Source organism: Bombina bombina, chromosome 11 (assembly GCF_027579735.1).
Source record: "Bombina bombina isolate aBomBom1 chromosome 11, aBomBom1.pri, whole genome shotgun sequence".
NCBI classification, from domain to species: Eukaryota; Metazoa; Chordata; class Amphibia; order Anura; family Bombinatoridae; genus Bombina; species Bombina bombina.
In genome coordinates this window covers 188,124,017-188,145,446 of record NC_069509.1, presented here as the reverse complement: position 1 = coordinate 188,145,446, position 21,430 = coordinate 188,124,017, and the positions used below count along the sequence as shown (strand labels likewise).

Sequence of the window (21,430 nt, the reverse complement as noted above, 5' to 3'; positions counted from 1 at the left end):
GGACCCCAAAGCTTTCATCTGTATGTCAGGTCATCACAAGGCTTAAGAACCTTTACAAAAATAGGTATTGGTTGGATTCAATAATATCCCATTGTAATGTAATATCTCATGGAAAAACAAAAAGACTTGAAAATTGTAGAATTTATAAAGTTTTACTTCTTTTCCTTTACCACATTTGTGAGTCACCCTCCTTTAAAGCAATTTAGCAGCATTTTACTCATAACTGCTCACTGCACAGTGCATAGAACAAGTTCTGTTGTGAAGGATAGGGGTATCATAAAAACATTAAATACTACAGAAAAATGATCACAAAACAACTTTATCAGTAGACTATTTAAGTAACATAGGAAAACACACTTGCTAACAATTACAGAGAAATAAAATAACTTTTCAGCTTTGCAATAGTGAAAAAGGACTGGAAGACGAGATATTTCCCAGGGGTGACAGAGACTTTACCACACCTCTTAAATATGCTAGAATGACCATGTTCAGTTCCTGAAGACACCATGAGATGGCTTTACCATAAGTAATCATAAAACAGATAATTACTAACATTGGCAGACACCATTTTACAACCATATTTCCTAACTGTTGAGTTTTCCAAATTTTTAGCAGCTTGCAATTGAAGTGTGAGATCATGGATTGGGTTCATCATACAACAATACATGTTAATTTCACTAACAAAGCTGTGAAAATATAGGTGCCATGAAGTTTAATGAATTTCAGACATTACACCCCATTTAGTAAATGCCAGATGGACAAGGTTTGCTTTCTGGAAACTCATCTGTCTAGCATATAACATTGCACAAGCAATTGCTTGTGCAGCCACACACCCTTCTATAGTGCTAGAGCAGGGCTTGTCAGTTATCCTAATCAGATCAGGTCAGGATGATTTAACTTTGTCATGATGTGGCAGAGAGGCTAACTGGACCACATCTACTTAACTAGTGTTTCAGGCTCACTCAGACTCCAAAGCTGCATCCACAGCTTCATAAATGGGACACATGATCTGGTCTTTATAACTAAGTATCTCTGCATCCTCAACAGTGTTTGTGAATCTGGGTCATTGTAATATTTCCCATTGAATTCAAAGTCATTCTAATCCATTTGAAAACCCTGTGTATCTTCTTATCACACGTTTTGAAGTATATTTGTGACACAGTAACATCCACAGAGTAAATTTTACATTTCAGGGGGTATTTTTTCAGCAGCTTTTTTGCACATTTATTTTCATATTACCTTTTTTGTCCTTGCTCAATTTACATATTAACTCAATCTTTTTTTTTTTTGTTTCATAAAAAGTTAAAATATTGTTTATATAACTTTTAAAAGAATGTGTAATTAAATTAAATATGATAATCAAAATGTTTGTTTATGATTGCAATAAAAAATGTAACATTAAAATGCATATACCATTAAAGGGACATTAAACACTATACAGTGGTAATATAAAATGTTAAATTATCTGTAGTAAAAATACAAAAAACAAACTTCTACATCCACTATTTATTTTGTCCTTGTAATTTAATTCTGAAAATTGCTGACTTATTGATGTCTGTTAGAGGTGCAGAATCTATACACTCCTATATTTCAAACAGTCAATGGCAGCACACTCTAATGTCCCATTTCTAACTGACCCTGATTGACTTCAGCAAAAATAAAACCCTAGGTTACAAATTCACGGCCCATTGCTCTATGGATACTAAAACAGTTGGATGTATACACATTTTTGGAGAGAAATTGGTGTTTTTATTTTTATATGAATTTTTTTTTAGTAGAAATTGGTTGTACATTTCTTGGGCAGCCCAGGTATTAATAAAAAAAAATACATTCAGGAAAGGGAGACAAAAAAGGTTATCAGTTGTCTATAATCTTAGTGAATGTAGACCACAGATCAAAATATAGTTGACAAATCCGATTTAAAATAAAAAAATACAAATGGGAACTTCGAATTTCTATATAAGGGAGTTATACACAAAAATCTTCCCATATTTTACAAGAAATAATTAACGTAAGGAAAACCATTTCATGACTCACTGGTAAATATAGATTTCATTGTATTTGATCATTTTCAACTTCTATTTGAGCACACAGGAAAATCACGCACCAAATAAAGGATTGAATTAAATGGGGTAATTACTTTGACATGGTATTAACTGAATTAAAAAAAAAAAAATGAAAACTGCTTTAGGAATAAGTTATAGCAGGTAATGAAAAAGTTTTGTGTGTAGTTATGTTGGTAGACTGTAACACTAGAGATATAACAGTGATCTTTTAAAGACAACTAAACACAACAAACTGGGCCAGATAACAAGTACAGTGCAAATGTTTGCGCTAGAGGAATATTGAGTTTTCGTGATCATTTCCGCGCAGCTTAAATTGTGCTCATATTACAAGTTGAATGTAAACGCAATCGCTTGAGCGCAATTTAAGTTAATGCTCTGGTTAACTTTTTCGTGAAACAAAAAAGTGTTACAAAACACATCAAAAATACATTACACAATACAGTTACACTAATAATAACACCATCTAATAAAAATTATTACAACAAATATTGCATACAAAAAGTTATAAAGGCTCAAACAAATAAAAACTCAGGTGTTAGAAAAAAAAGGCAGGCAAAGGGATTTAAAATAGAGATACATACATATACATGTCAAAAGATGTGTATATATATATATATATATATATATATATATATATATATCTATATATACATACAGTATATATATATATATATATATATATATACATATATATATACTGTATAGTATAAACTGTATATATATATATATATATATATATATATATATATATATATATGTGTGTGTGTACAGATGTATTTATGTATTTATATGTGTTTATATGTATTTACAGACATATATACACATATAAACACATAAATACATATATACTGAAATATAGACATGCATATAAGTGCATTGGAGCCCTTTGTAGGTGGATGAAAACACATATAATCATATTTATGCAATATTCATATTAATAAAGTGTTATACTGTGTATTTACTGTAAATATTTCACATTTCAAAGTTTTTCACATACATACATTTTATGTATTTCTAAATAGATATTCATCTATATATATATATATATATATATATATACATACCTATATATAATCATGTATATATATATTTGTGCAATATACCATCATATATATATATATATATATATATATATATATATATATATATATATATATATATATATATATATATATATATAAATATCTATTTATGAATAAATAGAACATATGAGAAGAACATTGAAATGTTAAATATTCATGTTTTCATGTCAGGTTAGCGCACTTGAGAATATGTGAACGGGTTTGCAACCAAGTGGGGTGTTCAGATTTTTTTCCACTTTTTTTGTCCATTGACTTCTATGGGGGAATAGGTTATCGCACGCATGATAAGTTCACCTTTTTTTGCACGTTGTGTTATCATGGGATCGATAACTTTTCACTTTCAACTCACAAAACGAGCACAATCCAACACGCGCAATAACTTTTACTTCTAGCTCAATTAGCAGTCTATCAAAAGTGCTAAATACCGTTCACTCATAATTTAGCCCATTCTCACCTTCAGTACAGTTATGGCAAACAAGTCTATTTCTCCTCCCTTGTGTCATCTCATGCATCCAACCCCAGAAAGCTGTTCTCAACCTTTAACTACCTTCTCGGTCCGTCTGCATACCCGCCCACTATCAACCTCACTGCTCAGAATTATTGATGATCACTTCAAAAATAAAATTGACACCATCAGAAAAGATATCTGTACCTCACACCGCTCAAACACCAGCAATCCTACCCACCCCTTCTATTAACACAACTCTATACTACTTCCCTTCTTTAACAGAGGAATAAGTCTCTGTACTCCTATCCTTGGCTCATCTCACAACCTGCCCACTTGACCCTATTCCTTCACAACTTCTTCCCTCTCTCTCTTTGCTTCACTAACCCCTATCCTAACTCTTCTCTTTAACCAATCTCTCACCGCTGGCACAATTCCTGATACATTCAAGCATGCGTCAATCATACCAAGACTTAAAAAGCCCTCACTTGACCCCTCTTCCCTTTCTAACTATCAACCAGTCTCCTTACTTCCCTTTGCTTCAAAATTTTTGGAATGACTGGTCTATAATTGGCTAACTCAATTTCTCACAACTAACTCTTTACTTTATCCACTAGAATCTGGTTTCTGCCCTTAACACTCAACAGAAACCGCTCTTACTAAAGTAACAAATTACCTGTTATCAGCTAAAGTAAAAGGCCACTACTCCTTACTAATTATTCTTGACCTGTTCGCTACCTTTGACACAGTTGATCATCCTCTTCTCCTAAAAATAATACATTCATTTGGCATCCGAGACACAGCCCTCTCCTGGTTTGCCTCATATCTCTCAAACCGCTCGTTTTCAGTTTCCTTTAACAACATATCTTGTGATCCTATGCCTTTCTCAGTTGGAGTACTGCAAGGCTCTGTCTTAGGTCCCTTGCTTTTCTCTCTCTATACATACTCCCTTGGAAAACGTATAGCCTCCTTTGGATTTCAGTATCACTTATATGCTGATAATACCCAAATCTATCTTTCCTCTCCTGATATCTCTCCCTCTTTACTCAACCAGATTTCCAACTGCCTCTCGGCAATTTCCTCTTGGATGTCTTCACACTACCTCCAACTCAATATGTCCAAAACTGAGCTTTTTTTTATTCTTCCCCTCTTCGAGACATCCGACACCTGACATTTCTCTGAAGGCCTCATCCCAGGCCCGCTGTTTTGGGGTCATACTTGACTCAGAATTCACATTCAACCCACATACACAAGCACTTACCAAATCCTGCTGTTCACACCTACGCAACATTACCAGAATTCGGCCCTTCCTTACTCAAAAAACTACAAAAATAATAATTAATTCCCTCATTTTGTCAACCATTGATTATTGCAATCTACTTCTAAATGACCTTCCAAAACACCGCCTCTCCTCCCTCCAATCTATTATGAATGCTTTGGCTACACTCATCCACCTAAGTTGCCGATCTACATCAGCTGCTCCGCTCTGCCAGTCTCTACACTGGCTCCCCATACACTCCAGAATACAATTTAAATATTAAACCTAGCCTACAAAGCACTCAACAGTCCTAACTTCCAACTATATTTCTTCTCTCATCGTGAAATATTCCCCATCCCGTCCTCTTCGATCAACCTCTGAAATACGTCTCTCCACTCCTGTTATCTCTACATCCCACTCCCGCCTCCAAGACTTCGCACGTGCTGCTCCTGTCCTCTGGAACTCTCTACCCTGCTCCATAAGACTGTTTCCAACCATATATAGCTTCAGACGCTTCTTGAAAACCCACATATTCAGAGAGGCTTACCATCTCTCCTCCATCTCTCATCCTTACCAAACTAATAAATGAACTGCCTGACTCACTGCTGCAACTACAACTGATGTGACAAGCTACACAGACCTTATCTTTCTGCACCCTAAACCTGTAGACTGTGAGATCTCCGGAGCAGGGCCCTCTTCCTCCTGTACTAGATTTACTTAGTTTTGTTATGTTTTGTATTTTATCCCAAATCCTTGTCATTGTATACCCCTATAACTGTACCCAGCGATATGGAATTTGGTGGGCTATACAAATAAATGATAATAATAATAATGGCAATATGCTGCCTGCATTTATCATTGCACCAGCAGCTGCAGGTTCAATGCCGCCCCTTGCTAGCGCACGGCCAATCGCACGCCAGCAGAGGCTGTCAATCACCCCAGTCGGACTTGTCTACAGTGATTTTTGTCTGCCAACTCATAGCTGGCATGCAGGTTAATGAAACAGCGGTCTAATGACCACTCTTTCTTAACTTGTTTATGCGAGCCTGCACTAAAGATAAAAAAGCTGCATTTTGCAGCTTTATAAACTTAAAAGAGCAAGAAACATAGTTGGTTTGTCACATATTTGCTTCTAAGAAGAGGTAAGGTTCTTGTATATTATATAATTTACATGATGATAAAAAGTAATCTCACTGTTCAGGGCTTAGCACCTAGTTAGCTAATATCTAATATCTTCTAACTAAATATCTAGGTACATACAGGGACTAAATCGAATACTAGATTTACTTGTCTGTCTTGATTTGATCTCATTCAGTAGATACTTCCATCTTTTGAGAACAAAAACATTTCAATGTCAAAAACATAAATGTCCCCATATGGTACTTGAGATTGTGGCAAGTAAAATAATGTGGTTTGTGCAAGGTATATTATCTGATTAAATCTATCTTTATTGCTTGGAAATTGTATAGGGCTACAGTAAAGGTTAAAGTGATACTTTTTTGGTAAAAATAATTGTATGATATTGAATGGCAAAGAAAACGCAGAATTTTAACATATTGTTATAAATAAGTTGCAAACAATTATTTCATATTCTAGAGTTTATTCCATGGCACATGAGTTCTTTAATATTACTGTGGACAGTTGATTTAAATGATTTTTTTGAATGTTTTAACTGAAATTGGAAAATAAATTGGGCATTCTCTCTCTATGGAATATAACATTTAACACATTAAAGTATTTATTTATTTAATCCATCTTGGACATATCCGCAAACCAGTCAGATCAAGTCCTCCACATGAATTAAAACTTTATTATCTAGCTCTGTCTTAAACTCTTGAAACACAGTTTAGGTTTTATAAGCAATAAAGTGCCATAATATTTCAGCAAGGTTCCTTCTGCCATCTATTTATTTAAGATATACTATAAATATGTTTTAGATAATTGAAATAATTAAATTAAAAACAAACAAAATGAAAACTCTCAATAATTAGAAAAATGAAGTACCTGAATAATTCCAGTTTGCAGGGGTTGGTAGTATCGGGGTAGCGCACCCCTATGGGTACAATATTTCAGCGGTTCCTTTATTGCTCCGGTCAAAATTAAACTTTCATGATTTATATAGAGCAGCAATTTTAAGCAACTTTCTAATTGACTCCTATTATCAATTGTTCTTTGTTCTCTTAGTATCTTTATTTGAAAATGTAAATGTAGCCACCAATCAGAAAGTGTTACCCAGGTGCTGAACCAAAAATGGGCCGGCTCCGAAGCTTACATGTTTGCTTTTTCAAATAAAGATACCAAGAGAACGTAGAAAAATTGCTAATAGGAGTAAATTAGAAAGTTGCTTAAAAGCGCTGCTCTATCTGAATCATGAAAGTTTAATTTTGTCTAGACTGTCCCTTTAAGTAGATAAGCACGTGAGAAACAGAGATATAGGGGCTGATTTATTAAAGTGCGAGTGGACATGATTCGATGTAGCATACCATGTCCGCTGCACATCGATAAATGCCAACTGCATTCGCTGTCAGCATTTATCATGGCACAAGCAGTTCTTGTGAATCGCTTGTGCAATGCCGCCCCCTGCAGATTTGTGGTCAATCGGCCACTAGCAGGGGGTGTCAATCAGTCCGATCGTATAGGATCGGGTGGATTGATGTTGGCAGCCTCAGAGCAGGCAGGCAAGTTATGGAGCAGTGGTATTTAGACCGCTGCTTCATAACTACTGTTTCCTGCGAGTCTGAAGGCGCACACGGAAACAAACAGGGGCGTCAAGCTTCCATTAGGAGCTTGATAATTCGGCGCCATAGTATGATTCTCAAGTTACTTCGTTTTTCAGAGATCTTCAAGGAAGTAAAAGATAACAGATGAAAATAAAAGTGATATATGACAGATAATTAATTAAATAATGAACATCTAAACGATCATAGTTCATTTGTGTATAATGGTTTAGTTTAAAATAATAACAAACCATATATTGAATTGAATATTTTTATTTTTTTTATTCAATTTAAAAACAAAATCCCTTTTCATATGTAAACTGAACACACAAAACATTAACAATACAACAATCTAAACAAGCTGGTTTTACAAATTCAAGTTGTAGAAAAAAAAAAGAATCATACTTGTTAATAATTTCATTGACTGACTGAAACTGCTGGGTCACATTGCCCTTAAGTTAACTGCAGAGTGTGTGTATGGGTCTAGCATGGTTCTTGAAGTTTCCTTCACCTTTTCCTAAGGTTGTTCTCACAAGACACATGGGTTATGTTCATATGCTGCATGCGCACTTATTGCCAGCTTGCTTATAGAGCCACTTGTGACACATTCACTGTCAGTGGGCAGGCGCCTTAAAGATGTTATGTATTGTGCATGTGCATTAAAAGCTGGGATTGTTATAGTAATGCCTTTTATTTCAGCAAATTTTGCAAACATACAGTAGGTACTGAAAAAAGCTCTTATCAAAACTTGTGTTTTTCAGTGTTGACTTTAATGTTGCTTTAGAATACTCTTTTACAAATAAAAGCACAATTTGTATATAGCTATATCAATCCATCATCTATCTATCTATCTATCTATCTATTTATCATCCATCTATCTATCTATCTATCTATCTATCTATCTATCATCTATCTATCATCTATTTATTATCCATCTATCTATCATCTATCTATCTATCTATCATCTATCTATCTATCTATCTATCTATCTATCATCTATCTATCATCTATTTATCTATCATCAATCCATCATCTATCTATCTATCATCTATCTATCTATCTATCTATCTATCATCTATCTATCATCTATTTATTATCCATCTATCTATCTATCTATTTATCATCTATCTATCATCTATTTATTATCCATCTATCTATCATCTATCTATCTATCATCTATCTATCTATCTATCTATCTATCTATCTATCTATCATCTACCTATCTATCATCCATCCATCATCTACCTATCTATCTATCTATCTATCTATCTATCTATCTATCTATCTATCATCTATCCATCTATCTATCTATCATCTATCTATCTATCTATCTATCTATCTATCTATCTATCTATCTATCATCTATCTATCTATCATCCATCCATCATCTATCTATCTATCTATCTATCTATCTATCTATCTATCTATGTATCTATCTGTCTATATATCCACCTATCCATCAATCTATCTATCTATATCTATCTATCTATCTATCTATCTATCTATCCATCCATCCATCCATCTATCTATCTATAATCGTAAATGCATATGATTTTTAATTGAGCTTTTCAACTTAAGCAAAGGATATTTTTAAATATTTTCCTTTTTTCTCATAATCTTTGCATTTTTAAGTGTTATACTCTTTTTTTATCTGCATATTTTTTCACGTTGTTTTGCTTGAACTTGACGATCATTCGCAGTGAATGAATTGCACACAGAACTGACATCCCATGTAATAGACTTGAAATAAGAAGCCAACTGGAGAATTGAAAAAACAATGAGAGATTGGAAAAAACACTAAACCTAGGAAACAGCTAAAAGCATATTAATATTAATAATTTTTTAAAATACTTCTCCATTATAATGTAACAGCAAGAAGGGAATTCTATATCCATTTAATGAATTCACTCATGATTTATTCTCTTAATTATGTCTACTTTGTGTCTGAATTATTTTGAATTTACACGCTGCACTGCACCAAACACGTGGTATATAATAGATTGTATATTCTATAGTTTTTGAAGAGCTTTTTGATTCCCAGACATGCCGCTGTTTCTTTGCCATTTGCATGTGTGTTAGACAAGCATGCCTTGCCCTCATGTGCGCTGGCTGAAAAGACGACACTTGCTTTGAATGCTATTGCAAACATTTGTTTGAAAGGTGGCTTAAAATACTTTTTATAAGAAATTGTGGGTTGACTGTTTTAATTATGATCACATATAATTTCCTTCCTTGCAGGAAATCTGGAAATACCTTAATATCACTTATAAACTTTCTATATACAAAAACTAGATCTAGTGTCATAGATAAAAAGATAATTTTCTAATAATTATATCAGTATATTATAAAATATAACATGTGGCTTTTTAATTGGTTAATCAGAGCAGAGAGATTTAGGCCTCTATTTATCAAGCTGTCAACCGCAAATACGCTGGAATTCCGCAGCTTATTTGTGGCAAGCCTGATTCGCCGTAGTTATCAAACCCTACAGACCGGCAAAAGTAGAATATAGTAACGTAACATACGATCCGGCAGACTCAGTCTGACACTGATCGATGGTTACGTCACTACAGATGTTCTGAACGCAAGTTCGGCAAAATCTGACTACTTTTGGTAGTTATCAAATACCTACCAGGTATGCTTGCCACTATTCCGGCCCACCGTACCTGGTTTTCAATCCGCCGCCCTGGAGGCGGCGGATGCCATAGGAATCAATGGGAGTCTGACAGCAGCGAAAGCTCATGTTACCTGCTGCCCGATATCCCATTGATTCCTATGGAAATGTCTACACCTAACATCCTAACCCTGTACCCCAAGTCTAAAAACCCCTAATCTGCCCCCCTACACCGCCACCACCTACATTATACATATTAACACCTAAACTGCCACTCCCGGAGCCCACCACAACTCTATTAAAGTGTTTAACCCCTAAACCGCCACTCCCGGACCCCGCCGCAACCATAATAAATGTATTAACCCCTAAACCGCTGCTCACAGAGCCCACCGCCACCTACATTATACCTATTAACCCCTAATCTGCCGCCCCCTATACCGCCACCACCTAAATAAAGTTATTAACCACTATCCTACCGATCCCTGACCCCGCCGCATATAAATAAATTGTTTAACCCCTAAACTGCCGCTCCCGGAGCCCACCACCACCTACATTATATTTATTAACCCCTAATCTGCCCTCCCTACACCGCCGCCACTATAATGAACATATTAACCCCTAAATCTAAGTCTAACCCTAAACCTAACACCCCCTAACTTAAATATAATTTAAATAAATCTAAATAAATATTACTATCATTAACTAAATAATTCCTATTTAAAACTAAATACTTACCTATAAAATAAACCCTAAGCTAGCTACAATATAACTAATAGTTTTTATTTTACAGGCAACTTTGTATTTATTTTAACTAGGTAGAATATTTATTAAATAGTTATTAACTACCTAGCTAAAATAAATACAAATTGACCTGTAAAATAAATCCTAACCTAAGTTACAATTACACCTAACACTACACTATAATTACATTAATTCCCTAAACTAACTACAATTAATTACAAGTATGACATTTTTTTTTTTACAAAAAATAATAAAATAATTACAAGTTTTTTAAACTAATTACACCTAATCTAATCCCCCTAATAAAATAAAAAAAGCCCCACAAAATAAAAAAAAGCCCTACCCTATACTAAATTACAAATAGCCCTTAAAAAGGTATTTTGCGGGGCATTGCCCCAAAGTAATCAGCTCTTTTACCTGTAAAAAAAATTACAATACCCCCCAACATTAAAACCCACCACCCACACACCCAACCCTACTCTAAAACCCACCCAATCCCCCCTTAATAAAACCTAACACTACCCCCCTGAAGATCACCCTACCTTGAGATAACAAAGCCGGGCGAAGGCTTCATCCAACCGGGCAGAAGAGGTCCTCCAGATGGGAAGAAGTCTTCATCCAGGCGGCATCTTCTATCTTCATCCATCCGACGAGGAGCGGCTCCATCTTGAAGACATCCGACGCGGAGCATCCATCCAGACATCATTCAAGATGGCGTCCCTTGAATTCCGATTGGCTGATAGAATTCTATCAGCCAATCAGAATTAAGGTAGGAAAAATCCTATTGGCTGATGTCTTCAAGATGGAGCCGCTCCTCGTCGGATGGATGAAGATAGAAGATGCAGCCTGGATGAAGACTTCTGCCCGTCTGGACGACCTCTTCTGCCCGGTTGGATGAAGACTTCGCCCGGCTTCGTTGAGGACTTAGGCCCGGTTGGGTGAAGATGTTTCAAGGGAGGGTGATCTTCAGGGGGGTAGTGTTAGGTTTTATTAAGGGGGATTGGGTGGGTTTTAGAGTAGGGTTGGGTGTGTGGGTTGTAATGTTGGGGGGGGTATTGTACTTTTTTTTACAGGTAAAAGAGCTGATTACTTTGGGGCAATGCCCCGCAAAAGGCCCTTTTAAGGGCTATTTGTAATTTAGTATAGGGTAGGGCTTTTTTATTTTGGGGGGCTTTTTTATTTTATTAGGGGGATTAGATTAGGTGTAATTAGTTTAAAAAACTTGTAATTATTTTATTATTTTCTGTAATTATGTTTTTTGTTTTTTTCGTACTTTAGATACTTTTTTAAATTGTATTTAATTGTATTTAGTTTAGGGAATTAATTTAATTAGATTGTAGTGTTAGGTGTAATTGTAACTTAGGTTAGGATTTATTTTACAGGTAAATTTGAATTTATTTTAACTAGGTAGCTATTAAATAGTTAATAACTATTTAATAACTATTTTACCTGGTTAAAATAAATACAAACTTGCCTGTAAAATAAAAATAAACCCTAAGCTAGATACAATGTAACTATTAGTTATATTGTAGCTATCTTATGGTTTATTTTATAGGTAGGTATTTAGTTTTAAATAAGGATAATTTAGTGAATTGTAGTAATTTTATTTAGATATATTTAAATTAAATTTAAGTTAGGGGGGTTAGGGTTAGACTTAGATTTAGGGGTTAATACATTTAATATAGTTGCAGCGACATTGGGGGCCACAGATTAAGGGTTAATAAATGTAGGTAGGTGTCGGCAATGTTAGGGACGGCAGATTAGGGGTTAATAAAATTTAACTAATGTTTGCGATGCGGGAGGGCAGCAGTTTAAGGGTTAATATATTTTTTATAGTGGCGGCGATGTCCGGTTTGGCAGATTAGGGGTTAAAAAATATTTTTTTGCTTTTGCGATGTGGGGGGCTTCGGTTTAGGGGTTAATAGGTAGTTTATGGGTGTTAGTGTACTTTTTAGCACTTTTTATTTAAGAGTTTTATACTACGGCGTTAGCCCATAAAACTCTTAACTACTGACTTTTAAATGCGGTATCAGTCTTGACAGGAGAGGCTGCACCACTCACTTTTTGGAAGACTTGTAATACCGGCGCTATGCAAGTTCCATTGAAAATATAGGATACGCAATTGACGTAAGTGGATTTGCAGTATTTTCGAGTCTGACCAAAAAAGTGAGCGGTGAGCCTGTCATTTCAAGACTTGTAATACCAGCGGGCGTTAAAAAGCAGCGTTGGGACCTCTCAACGCTGCTTTTTAAGGCTAACGCAAGACTCGTCATCTAGCCGAAATAGTCAACCATAAAATATTACACAAAAGCCCACAATGTTATCATATTTAGTTAAAATTTGTAAATGTTTGGGACTCCAACTAAATAATTTATTTTTAATCCATAAGCAAATGTATTGTGTTAAAATCCAATAAAACATTTTCTTTTATTATTCAGATAGAGAATACAATTTTAAACAGCATTCCAATTTACTTCTATTATCTAATTTGCTTCATTCTTTAGATATTCCTTATTGAATAAATAGCAAAACACATGGGTGAGCCATCTACGTGCAGCCACCAATCAGCAGCTACTGAGCTTATCTAGATATGCTTTTCAACAAATTATATCAAAAGAATGACACAAATTAGATAATAGAAGTAAATTGGAAAGTTGTTTAAAAGTGCATGCTATTTCTAAATCATGAAAGAAAAAAATGGGTTTTATGCCCCTTTAATATCTTATTTTAGTTTTTCCTATATTAATATATTTGCTTGATGTGTTTCATAATACATTACAATAAACATTTTTAGTGAGTTATATCACTGTCAATTAATAACAAAACTTAAGATTATTTTAGGCAGACCACTACTCAAATGATTTAAAGCTCTGTTTTCAAGCTAGGTGATCTAAGATGTCTTCTCATTAAGGTGAGGTTCCTTAAAGAATTTTAGAAACACATATTTTAGCTTGAGCAATATCTATCTATCTATCTATCTATCTATCTATCTACCTATCTATCCTTTAAGCACATAGTCATTGGTTTCTATTAATATAAAAAGTTAAATAAAAACCTTAATTTATCTTTTCTTCATCAACTCTGATCATGTACAGTAGATGTTATTAAAAATTCTCACAGTTTTATTCTAGGGTTTATTATTAAACAGTGCATGTTGGCTCATACATCTCACCTAATTATTTTCAGCAAAATTCCCAGGAAAACTTGAGATGCCCTATTCTGTGACATATCTGTCACTAGATTCCCAGAACAATCCATATCTTAATAAAATCCTACATTGACTAGTTTGATGTAGTGGATAAGAAGCAAAATGCCTAATTTTGTGCTCAGCAGAATTAGTGGACCACCTATTTACATGGATTTCTGTTCAGTGCATGAGATCTATTTTTTTCTGTCCCTAACTGGCGAAAACATAGGAGATAAGATAAACATACTCAATAGGCTTTTCAATAAGTATGTCACTTGGCTGCAAAACCCTGTAGCTTTCACACACAAAATAATGACATTGTAAATGCTTATAAAACATTTATTATGTAGGCAGATCTTCTGCTTAATTGCTTAAATATTTTCTGCTTAAATATATTATGAATATATAGTAATTACTATATTTAAATTGAGCCTTGAACCAGTTAAAGATAGATAAAGGACAGTCACCACCAGAATTTTTGTTGTTTAAAAAGAAAGATAATCCCTTTATTACCCATTCCCCAGTTTTGCATATCCCACACAGTTATAATAATACACGTTTTACCTCTGTAATTCTGTAAATCTTGTATCTAAGCCTCTGCGGATTGCCCCCTTATTTCAGTTCTTTTGACAGACATGCAGTTTAGCCAATCAGTGCTCACTCCTAGGTCACTTTACATGCATGAGCTCAATGTTATCTATATGAAACATGTGAACTAATGCCCTCTAGTGGTCTAATCAGATTAGAGGCAGTCTTTAAGGTCTAAGAAATTAGCATATGAACCTCCTAGGTTTAGCTTTCAACTAAGAATACCAAGAGAACAAACCAAAATTGGTGATAAAAGTAAATTGGGAAGTTGTTTAAAATTGCATGCCCTATTTAAATCATGAAAGTTTTTTTTGGACTTGACTGTCCCTTTAAGTTTAACCAGTTAAGATTTTTAAGTTACTTGGGTGTAAGATATAGATAATTTTTTTGTATAGATTGTTAAATATGTGATCTTTGGAATGCATAATAGAAATGATAAATAATGTAGGTTCATATTAAGAGACACAAGAATATGCCAGTCTGAAATGATGTATACATTAAATGCAGCTTTCTAATAGCTTGTGAGATTTCAGTAGCTTCTGAAGTGGGTGAATCCAAGCACCATATAATTTGGGTCACAGAGTGGGACTAATGACAATTCATTTTAGCATCATTTAGTCTAAGGGATAAATATCAGTAGTATTTAGGTTCTGACTATATAGGAGTTATTAAGACATCATATAAAATAAGGCCTAGATTTAGAGTTTGGCGGTAGCCGTCAAAACCAGCGTTAGAGGCTCCTAACGCTGGTTTTTACCGCCCGCTGGTATTTGGAGTCAGTCAGGAAAGGGTCTAACGCTCACTTTGCAGCCGCAACTTTTCCATACCGCAGATCCCCCTACGCCATTTGCGTATCCTATCTTTTCAATGGGATCTTCCTAACGCCGGTATTTAGAGTCTTGGCTGAAGTGAGCGTTAGAAATCTAACGACAAAACTCCAGCAGCAGAAAAAAGTCAGTAGTTAAGAGCTTTCTAGGCTAACGCTGGTTTATAAAGCTCTTAACTACTGTGCTCTAAAGTACACTAACACCCATAAACTACCTATGTACCCCTAAACCGAGGCCCCCCAACATCGCTGCCACTCTATTAAATTTTTTTAACCCATAATCTGCCGCTCCGTACACCGCCGCCACCTACGTTATCCCTATGTACCCCTAATCTGCTGCCCCTAATACCGCCGACACCTACATAATATTTATTAACCCCTAATCTGCCGCCCCCAACGTCGCCGCCACCTACCTACACTTATTAACCCCTAATCTGCCGACCGGACCACACCGCTACTATAATAAATGTATTAACCCCTAATCCGCCTCACTCCCGCCTCAATAACCCCCTAATAAATAGTATTAACCCCTAATCTGCCCTCCCTAACATCGCCGACACCTAACTTCAAGCATTAACCCCTAATCTGCCGACTGGAGCTCACCGCTACTCTAATAAATTTTTTAACCCCTAAAGCTAATTCTAACCCTAACCCGAACACCCCCCTAAGTTAAATATAATTTTTATCTAACGAAATAAATTAACTCTTATTAAATAAATTATTCATATTTAAAGCTAAATACTTACCTGTAAAATAAACCCTAATATAGCTACAATATAAATAATAATTATATTGTAGCTATTTTAGGATTAATATTTATTTTACAGGCAACTTTGTATTTATTTTAACCAGGTACAATAGCTATTAAATAGTTAATAACTATTTAATAGCTACCTAGTTAAAATAATTACAAAATTACCTGTAAAATAAATCCTAACCTAAGTTACAATTAAACCTAACACTACACTATCAATAAATTAATTAAATAAAATACCTACAAATATCTACAATTAAACCTAACACTACACTATCAATAAATTAATTAAATACAATACCTACAAATAAATACAATGAAATAAACTAACTAAAGTACAAAAAAATAAAAAAGAACTAAGTTACAAAAAATAAAAAAATATTTACAAACATTAGAAAAATATTACAACAATTTTAAACTAATTACACCTACTCTAAGCCCCCTAATAAAATAACAAAGACCCCCAAAATAAAAAAATGCCCTACCCTATTCTAAAATTAAAATAGAAAAGCTCTTTTACCTTACCAGCCCTTAAAAGGGCCCTTTGCGGGGCATGCCCCAAAGAATTCAGCTCTTTTGCCTGGAAAAAAAAACATACAATACCCCCCCCCCAACATTACAACCCACCACCCACATACCCCTAATCTAACCCAAACCCCCCTTAAATAAACCTAACACTAAGCCCCTGAAGATCTCCCTACCTTGTCTTCACCACGCCGGGTTCACCGATCCGTCCACCAAAGTCTTGATCCAAGCCTCCGAAGTCCGGATGTCCTCTTCTGCCTGCTTGGATCAAGACTTCAGCCGGAGGATGGACGTCACTCTCCAGCCCCCGCTTGGGCTTGGATCAAGACTTCGGAGGTTTGGATCAAGACTTCGGTGGACGGATCGGTGAACCTGGCGTGGTGAAGACAAGGTAGGGAGATCTTCAGGGGCTTAGTGTTAGGTTTATTTAAGGGGGGTTTGGGTTAGATTAGGGGTATGTGGGTGGTGGGTTGTAATGTTGGGGGGGAGGTATTGTATGTTTTTTTTCCAGGCAAAAGAGCTGAATTCTTTGGGGCATGCCCCGCAAAGGGCCCTTTTAAGGGCTGGTAAGGTAAAAGAGCTTTTCTATTTTAATTTTAGAATAGGGTAGGGCATTTTTTTATTTTGGGGTTCTTTGTTATTTTATTAGGGGGCTTAGAGTAGGTGTAATTAGTTTAAAATTGTTGTAATATTTTTCTAATGTTTGTAAATATTTTTTTATTTTTTGTAACTTAGTTCTTTTTTATTTTTTGTACTTTAGTTAGTTTATTTAATTGTATTTAATTGTAGGTATTTTATTTTATTAATTTATTGATAGTGTAGTGTTAGGTTTAATTGTAGATAATTGTAGGTATTTTATTTAATTAATTTATTGCTAGTGTAATGTTAGGTTTAATTGTAACGTAGGTTAGGATTTATTTTACAGGTAATTTTGTAATTATTTTAACTAGGTAACTATTAAATAGTTCTTAACTATTTAATAGCTATTGTACCTGGTTAAAATAATTACAAAGTTACCTGTAACATAAATATTAATCCTAAAATAGCTACAATATAATTAAAATTTATATTGTAGCTATATTAGGGTTTATTTTACATGTAAGTATTTAGCTTTAAATAGGATTAATTTATTTAATAAGAGTTAATTTATTTCGTTAGATTTAAATTATATTTAACTTAGGGGGTGTTAGTGTTAGGGTTAGACTTAGCTTTAGGGGTTAATACATTTATTATAGTAGCGGTGAGATCCGGTCGGCAGATTAGGGGTTAATTATTGTATGTAGGTGGAGGCGACGTTGGGGGCGGCAGATTAGGGGATAATAAATATAATATAGGGGTCGGCGGTGTTAGGGGCAGCAGATTAGGGGTACATAGGTATAATGTAGGTTGCGGCGGTGTACGGAGTGACAGATTAGGGGTTAATAATAATATGCAGGGGTCAGCGATAGCGGGGCGGCAGATTACGGGTTAATAAGTGTAAGATTAGGGGTGTTTAGACTCGGGGTACATGTTAGAGTGTTAGGTGCAGACTTAGGAAGTGTTTCCCCATAGGAAACAATGGGGCTGCGTTAGGAGCTGAACACTGCTTTTTTGCAGGTGTTGAGTTTTTTTTCAGCTCAAACTGCCCCATTGTTTTCTATGGGGGAATCGTGCACGAGCACGTTTTTGAAGCTGGCCGCGTCCGTAAGCAACGCTGGTATTTAGAGTTGCAGTGGCGGTAAATATGCTCTGCGCTCTCTTTTTTGGAGCCTAACGCAGCCATTCTGTGAACTCTAAATACCAGCGGTATTTAAAAGGTGCGGGGGGAAAAAAGCACGCGTAGCTAACGCACCCCTTTGGCCGCAGAACTCTAAATCTAGCCGTAAGAGAATCAATGTTTGCATCAAACTTACACAGTTAACCTCATATTCCTGATAACCTATGGACAGTCACGGGAAAGTGTAAAACAACCTATTAATGAGCACAAGGACATCATACAACATGCTAGTCAGCATTATTTCATACATAAATCAGGTAACAGTCAGTACAGTAATAAGTTCAGACTCCTAGAGCCTAATGATCAAAAAATCCCCAGAATGGAGAAAAACCACTCCAAATCTTCCTGGGTTTTTTTGAGCATTATATTGCAGATTGTGTGTCTCTCTGTCACACCTGGAACCCTGCATAGCTAGATAAACAGCTCATAAGCTAAAATTTACCTTTATAAAGTTGTTTGATAGACCTTGCAGTATTGAAGAGATTTACAGAATCATTTGCACAATCACAGAGCTTGTTGACTAGCTGACCTAGAACCTAATGTAATAACATCCACAAACTAAGTAAAAATAAAGCTCATATGCCTCACTCAGCTGACTCTTTGTTATTCTGAGCTTCAATAAGACCTGGAAACGACAGTGAGTTACCAGCTCAGTACCATAGAAACTAATCGGTCTTGTATCCTTCAAATGTTTGTGATTGGTTGTACGTTTTATATTAGTGGCACCTACAAATGCAAAAAAAAATAAGCTGCATACTGTTTCTATTGATTTTACATTTATTTTAAAAATGAGCTGAATTTATTCAAGCCCAATAGTTGAGAAATTACTACTAGAAAATAAGCTGTTCATAACTGTTCAAGAATCTAAGGCTACTCTGTGGCAATGAGCCACTGGAATACAAATATCTAAAAAAAAATATAAAAAGTACACTTTCTAAAATTTCCTTTATGTTTTGTCATATCAACCACCTCTACAGAGTTTGAACAGACTCCCTCTTAATGTAGGATAACAAACGTCTCACTTTTGGGTTGCTCCTTAAAAGACATATACATTTCCATTTTGCACCTTAAAAGACATAACCCAGTTTTGTTTTCATGTTGGCTAAAACCTCGAGGTCCAAACCAATCCAGCAACACTTATGTTATTAACTACCCGTTAACATAGAATTATGGTCAGCCTAAATTATAGAACATCTGACCACGTTTGCACCTGCAAGATCACTAAACACAATCTCACATTAGGGATGCAGTGAACAGAAATATTGACTATACCAATAATCCACTGCCCTTGACATCCTATCCAAGTGTTAGTTTTAAAAAGGGTTCTGCAAAATTTTGCATTTAGCATTCAGGTTAAACTTATTCTTAGACTTAGGACTAGGGCTGAGGTTAGTACTTGATTTAGGGTTGTGTCAAGCTTAGGGTTAAGGTTAGCATTAAGGTTAATGTAAGGGGTAGGGGTTGAGTAAGGAGTAGTGCTAAGGATAACCTTAGGGCTTGAGGTAAGGTTAATGTTAGCATAAGGGACACTGTTAGGGCTATTGTTAGGGCCAGCATTCAGGGTTAGTTTTAGGCCTAGGGTTGCTGTTAGGGTTAGTTTTTGGGTTAGAATTATGGTTAGGAATAAGGTTAGGGCAAGAATTAGGTCTAGTGGAGGCCTAGGAATGTAATTTGGGCTTAGGGATAACGTTAGTGTAAGGTTTGAGGCCAGATTTAATCTTAGACTAAAGGTTTGAGTTAAGGATATGGTTAGGGCTAGGTTAAGAATGAGATCTAGACTTAGGGCTCCATGTACGAAGCAGTGAAAGCTGCTCCGGAGCCTTTGCGGGGCAGGTTCGCATATGCGAGCCTGCTTCCCGCAATGTAAGAAGCAGCGGTCATTAGACCGCTGCTTCCTACACCTTACGCCACCTCTTAGCTGGCAAAGCAAAATCACAGAGAGCACGCTCGCTCTCGGTGATTGACAGCCCCTTCAGTCGCGTGATTGGTCGCGCGATTGAAGGGGCGGGCATTACACACTCCGATCAGTGTGTAATGATACATACGGGCAAGTGGATCAACAGATCCGCTGCCCGTATGTAGCGAAGGCGGGAGGACAGCTTCGCGAGTTGAGATGCTGTCCGCCCGCCATTAAGTACATGGCACCCTTAATGTTAACCCATTGGATACCAGAGACAGCTGCAATATATTACAAATCACTGTCCTTTAATAATCTCTAGCATACAAAGGGCTTATTGGGAGTTTACACTAAGCACCAGTATTTCCCAAGACATGGCTGTGGAGGTGACATTGTTGTGGCTACATTGGGTTTGTGGCAATATTTTGGCCATGACAAAATTGTGGCTGTGATAATGTGGTTGCCAAAAAAAATTATTGTGGGATAAAATGCCCAACAAATCTCATTTAATACAATTAAATATGCATTAAGATACTTTATATATAAAATATGTCAACAAGAGCAGGTTTGTGTCAGTCATTTTCCCAACTGAGTCTATCGCATCCCTAGTTACAGGCTTTACATTGCAATAAACAGCTCAGTAGGATCATTTTGTAGTCATAGATTCCTTCATTGGAACATCGTCCATCAGTCATGTTCAACTCTTCATGACCCTCTGACCTTAGCGCATGACAAGACCTATGAATTCTTAAAATCTAAAACCTGTTTTGTTCTTTCGACATTCATTAAAATTAAACCCCCTCTTTTTGTCCCATCCATACACGTCAAATCAATTGGCCACACATACATTTACTAGTCAGCAAAGCAGCATTGTGAATTTTATCTTCTTTTACAGAAATCAATTCGTCTTCGTTGCAACAGATGAAATTACTTGTAACTCCTCTCCAGGTAACAACCATTGAAACGTCTTGATT

General features: G+C 35.6%; 1 protein-coding gene across 1 annotated transcript in view; it reads left to right on the top strand.

Moving 5' to 3' along the window:
• RBFOX1 (RNA binding fox-1 homolog 1) overlaps nucleotides 1-21,430 on the top strand; it is an 874,306-nt gene that overhangs the window by 809,900 nt on the left and 42,976 nt on the right. The window lies entirely within an intron of this gene.